The following is a 6,000-nucleotide window of genomic DNA, read 5'->3' as shown; positions in this document are numbered from 1 at the left end:
CCCGAACCCCCCCCCACACACACCCCGAACCCCCCCCCACACACACCCCGAACACCCCCCCACACACCCCGAACCCCCGACACACACCACGAACCCCCCCCACACACACCCCGAACCCCCCCACACACACCCCGAACCCCCCCCACACACACCCCGAACCCCCCCCACACACACCCCGAACCCCCCCACACGCCCCGAACCACAAGGAAACGGACATTCTGGCGGGGAGGGGGCGCATATTCCAAACGTGACCCACCCCCTGTCTCTCTCTCTCTCTCTCTCTCTCTCTTCCTCCCCCACCCACCCCCCCCCCCCCCCCGCCCTCCCCCCAACAGGTCACCCCCGGGACCCTCTGGCTCTGTAGCGATAGCCGCTCCGACACCGAGGTCACGGTGGTCGACGCCACGCGGGCGAGTCACGTGCTGGACCGCTTCACCCTGACGGACTGCCGGATCCTCTGCGCGGCCAGCGTGCCAGGTACGGGGCTATTCGACTGCGCGGGGCATCGCCCGTCCCGTTTCTCTCCCCCCCCCTCCATGCACGGAAAACGTCTCCCTCTCTCTCCCGTTGCAGGTCACCAGGGATTGGAAAACGGGCGGGATTCCAGCGCACGGCAGGGCGGGGGTTCCACACGCCTGCCGCCCCCAGGGGGTGTCGAGGGCACGCATGGGCATTCGAGTGCCGAGCCGACGGTGTGGCTGGGGTCCCAGAGCGGCAGGTAAGCCAGGCCCGTCCTCCCAGTGGACCCAGACCCCTTCCCGTTCACTCCCACTCTACACAACCCCAATGGACCCAAACCCCTTCCCGTTCACTCCCACTCTACACAATCCCAATGGACCCAAACCCCTTCCCGTTCACTCCCACTGTACACAATCCCAATGGACCCAAACCCCTTCCCGTTCACTCCCACTGTACACAATCCCAATGGACCCAAACCCCTTCCCGTTCACTCCCACTCTACACAATCCCAATGGACCCAAACCCCTTCCCGTTCACTCCCACTGTACACAATCCCAATGGACCCAAACCCCTTCCCGTTCACTCCCACTCTACACAATCCCAATGGACCCAAACCTCTTCCCGTTCACTCCCACTCTACACAATCCCAATGGACCCAAACCCCCTCCTGTTCACTCCCACTGTACACAATCCCAATGGACCCAAACCCCTTCCCGTTCACTCCCACTCTACACAATCCCAATGGACCCAAACCCCTTCCCGTTCACTCCCACTGTACACAATCCCAATGGACCCAAACCTCTTCCCGTTCACTCCCACTCTACACAATCCCAATGGACCCAAACCCCTTCCCGTTCACTCCCACTGTACACAATCCCAATGGACCCAAACCCCTTCCCGTTCACTCCCACTCTACACAATCCCAATGGACACAAACCCCTTCCCGTTCACTCCCACTCTACACAATCCCAATGGACCCAAACCCCTTCCCGTTCACTCCCACTCTACACAATCCCAATGGACCCAAACCCCTTCCCGTTCACTCCCGCTCTACACAATCCCAATGGACCCAAACCCCTTCCCGTTCACTCCCACTCTACACAATCCCAATGGACCCAAACCCCTTCCCGTTCACTCCCACTGTGCACAATCCCAATGGACCCAAACCCCTTCCCGTTCACTCCCACTCTGCACAATCCCAATGGACCCAAACCCCTTCCCGTTCACTCCCACTGTGCACAATCCCAATGGACCCAAACCCCTTCCCGTTCACTCCCACTCTACACAATCCCAATGGACACAAACCCCTTCCCGTTCACTCCCACTCTGCACAATCCCAATGGACACAAACCCCTTCCCGTTACTCACACTCTACACAATCCCAATGGACCCAAACCCCTTCCCGTTCACTCCCACTGTGCACAATCCCAATGGACCCATACCCCTTCCCGTTCACTCCCAGTCTACACAATCCCAATGGACCCAGACCCCTTCCCGTTCACTCCCACTCTGCACAATCCCAATGGACCCAAACCCCTTCCCGTTCACTCCCACTCTACACAATCCCAATGGACCCAAACCCCTTCCTGTTCACTCCCACTGTACACAATCCCAATGGACACAAACCCCTTCCCGTTCACTCCCACTCTACACAATCCCAATGGACACAAACCCCTTCCCGTTACTCACACTGTACACAATCCCAATGGACCCAAACCCCTTCCCGCTCACTCCCACTCCACACAATCCCAATGGACGCAAACCCCTTCCCGTTACTCACACTGTACACAATCCCAATGGACCCAAACCCCTTCGCGCTCACTCCCACTCCACACAATCCCAATGGACGCAAACCCCTTCCCGTTCACTCCCACTCTACACAATCCCAATGGACCCAAACCCCTTCCCGTTCACTCCCACTCTACACAATCCCAATGGACCCAAACCCCTTCCCGTTCACTCCCACTGTGCACAATCCCAATGGACCCAAACCCCTTCCCGTTCACTCCCACTGTACACAATCCCAATGGACCCAAACATCTTCCCGTTCACTCCCACTGTACACAATCCCAATGGACACAAACCCCTTCCCGTTCACTCCCACTGTGCACAATCCCAATGGACCCAAACCCCTTCCCGTTACTCACACTGTGCACAATCCCAATGGACACAAACCCCTTCCCGTTCACTCCCACTGTACACAATCCCAATGGACACAAACCCCTTCCCGCTCACTCGCACTGTACACAATCCCAATGGACCCAAACCCCTTCCCGTTCACTCCCACTCTACACAATCCCAATGGACCCAACCCCCTTCCCGTTCACTCCCACTGTACACAATCCCAATGGACCCAAACCCCTTCCCGTTACTCACACTCTACACAATCCCAATGTACCCAAACCCCTTCCAGCTCACTCCCACTCTACACAATCCCAATGGACCCAAACCCTTCCCGTTCACTCCCACTGTACACAATCCCAATGGACCCAAACCCCTTCCCGTTACTCACACTCTACACAATCCCAATGGACCCAAACCCCTTCCAGCTCACTCCCACTCTACACAATCCCAATGGACCCAAACCCCTTCCCGCTCACTCCCACTCCACACAATCCCAATGGACCCAAACCCCTTCCCGCTCACTCGCACTGTACACAATCCCAATGGACACAAACCCCTTCCCGTTCACTCCCACTCTACACAATCCCAATGGACACAAACCCCTTCCCCTTCACTCCCACTCTACACAATCCCAATGGACCCAAACCCCTTCCCGTTCACTCCCAGTCTACACAATCCCAATGGCCCCAAACCCCTTCCCGTTCACTCCCACTGTACACAATCCCAATGGACCCAAACCCCTTCCCGTTCACTCCCACTCTACACAATCCCAATGGACCCAAACCCCTTCCCGTTCACTCCCACTGTACACAATCCCAATGGACCCAAACCCCTTCCTGTTCACTCCCACTGTGCACAATCGCAATGGACACAAACCCCTTCCCGTTCACTCCCACTCTACACAATCCCAATGGACCCAAACCTCTTCCCGTTCACTCCCACTGTACACAATCCCAATGGACCCAAACCCCTTCCCGTTCACTCCCACTGTGCACAATCCCAATGGACACAAACCCCTTCCCGTTCACTCCCACTCTACACAATCCCAATGGACCCAAACCCCTTCCCGTTCACTCCCACTCTACACAATCCCAATGGACCCAAACCCCTTCCCGTTCACTCCCACTCTACACAATCCCAATGGACACAAACCCCTTCCCGTTCACTCCCACTGTGCACAATCCCAATGGACCCAAACCCCTTCACGTTCACTCCCACTCTACACAATCCCAATGGACCCAAACCCCTTCCCGTTCACTCCAACTCTACACAATCCCAATGGACCCAAACCCCTTCCTGTTCACTCCCACTGTACACAATCCCAATGGACACAAACCCCTTCCCGTTCACTCCCACTGTACACAATCCCAATGGACCCAAACCCCTTCCCGTTCACTCCCACTGTACACAATCCCAATGGACCCAAACCCCTTCCCATTCACTCCCACTGTACACAATCCCAATGGACCCAAACCCCTTCCCGTTCACTCCCACTGTGCACAATCCCAATGGACACAAACCCCTTCCCGTTCACTCCCACTGTACACAATCCCAATGGACCCAAACCCCTTCCCGTTCCCTCCCACTCTACACGATCCCAATGGACCCAAACCCCTTCCCGTTCACTCCCACTGTGTACAATCCCAATGGACACAAACCCCTTCCCGTTCAGTCCCACTGTGCACAATCCCAATGGACCCAAACCCCTTCCCGTTCCCTCCCACTGTACACAATCCCAATGGACCCAAACCCCTTCCCGTTCACTCCCACTGTACACAATCCCAATGGACCCAAACCCCTTCCCGCTCACTCCCACTCTACACGATCCCAATGGACCCAAACCCCTTCCCGTTCACTCCCCCTCTACACAATCCCAATGGACCCAAACCCCTTCCCGTTCACTCCCACTCTACACAATCCCAATGGACCCAAACCCCTTCCCGTTCACTCCCACTCTACACAATCCCAATGGACCCAAACCCCTTCCTGTTCACTCCCACTGTGCACAATCCCAATGGACCCAAACCCCTTCCCGTTCACTCCCACTCTACACAATCCCAATGGCCCCAAACCCCTTCCCGTTCACTCCCACTGTACACAATCCCAATGGACCCAAACCCCTTCCCGTTCACTCCCACTCTACACAATCCCAATGGACCCAAACCCCTTCCTGTTCACTCCCACTGTACACAATCCCAATGGACCCAAACCCCTTCCCGTTCACTCCCACTCGACACAATCCCAATGGACCCAAACCCCTTCCCGTTCACTCCCACTGTACACAATCCCAATGGACACAAACCCCTTCCCGTTCACTCCCACTGTACACAATCCCAATGGACCCAAACCCCTTCCCGTTCACTCCCACTCGACACAATCCCAATGGACCCAAACCCCTTCCCGTTCACTCCCACTGTACACAATCCCAATGGACACAAACCCCTTCCCGTTCACTCCCACTGTACACAATCCCAATGGACCCAAACCCCTTCCCGTTCACTCCCACTCTACACAATCCCAATGGACCCAAACCCATTCCCGTTCACTCCCACTCTGCACAATCCCAATGGACCCAAACCCCTTCCCGTTCACTCCCAGTCTACACAATCCCAATGGACCCAGACCCCTTCCCGTTCACTCCCACTCTGCACAACCCCAATGGACCCAAACCCCTTCCCGTTCACTCCCACTCTACACAATCCCAATGGACCCAAACCCCTTCCTGTTCACTCCCACTGTGCACAATCCCAATGGACCCAAACCCCTTCCCGTTCACTCCCACTCTACACAATCCCAATGGACACAAACCCCTTCCCGTTACTCACACTGTACACAATCCCAATGGACCCAAACCCCTTCCCGCTCACTAACACTCCACACAATCCCAATGGACGCAAACCCCTTCCCGTTCACTCCCACTGTACACAATCCCAATGGACCCAAACCCCTTCCCGTTCACTCCAACTCTACACAATCCCAATGGACCCAAACCCCTTCCTGTTCACTCCCACTGTACACAATCCCAATGGACACAAACCCCTTCCCGTTCACTCCCACTGTACACAATCCCAATGGACCCAAACCCCTTCCCGTTCACTCCCACTGTACACAATCCCAATGGACCCAAACCCCTTCCCATTCACTCCCACTGTACACAATCCCAATGGACCCAAACCCCTTCCCGTTCACTCCCACTGTGCACAATCCCAATGGACACAAACCCCTTCCCGTTCACTCCCACTGTACACAATCCCAATGGACCCAAACCCCTTCCCGTTCCCTCCCACTCTACACGATCCCAATGGACCCAAACCCCTTCCCGTTCACTCCCACTGTGTACAATCCCAATGGACACAAACCCCTTCCCGTTCAGTCCCACTGTGCACAATCCCAATGGACCCAAACCCCTTCCCGTTC

The 6,000-nt window shown here is 56.2% G+C and overlaps 1 long non-coding RNA gene across 1 annotated transcript in view; it reads left to right on the top strand.

Annotated features, from left to right (window-relative positions):
* Positions 1-333: 333 nt before the first annotated feature.
* The window catches only part of LOC140406894 (uncharacterized), a 30,844-nt gene continuing 25,177 nt past the window's right edge, over positions 334-6,000 (top strand). The window contains exons 1-2 of the long non-coding RNA XR_011939363.1: positions 334-477; positions 574-718. This is a non-coding gene — a long non-coding RNA (uncharacterized lncRNA). The remainder of the gene's footprint in view (positions 478-573; positions 719-6,000) is intronic.

This window comes from Scyliorhinus torazame, unplaced genomic scaffold (assembly GCF_047496885.1).
Source record: "Scyliorhinus torazame isolate Kashiwa2021f unplaced genomic scaffold, sScyTor2.1 scaffold_986, whole genome shotgun sequence".
NCBI lineage: Eukaryota > Metazoa > Chordata > Chondrichthyes > Carcharhiniformes > Scyliorhinidae > Scyliorhinus > Scyliorhinus torazame.
Note: the sequence above shows the minus strand (reverse complement) of the source record. Positions and strands in the feature narration are given on the sequence as shown.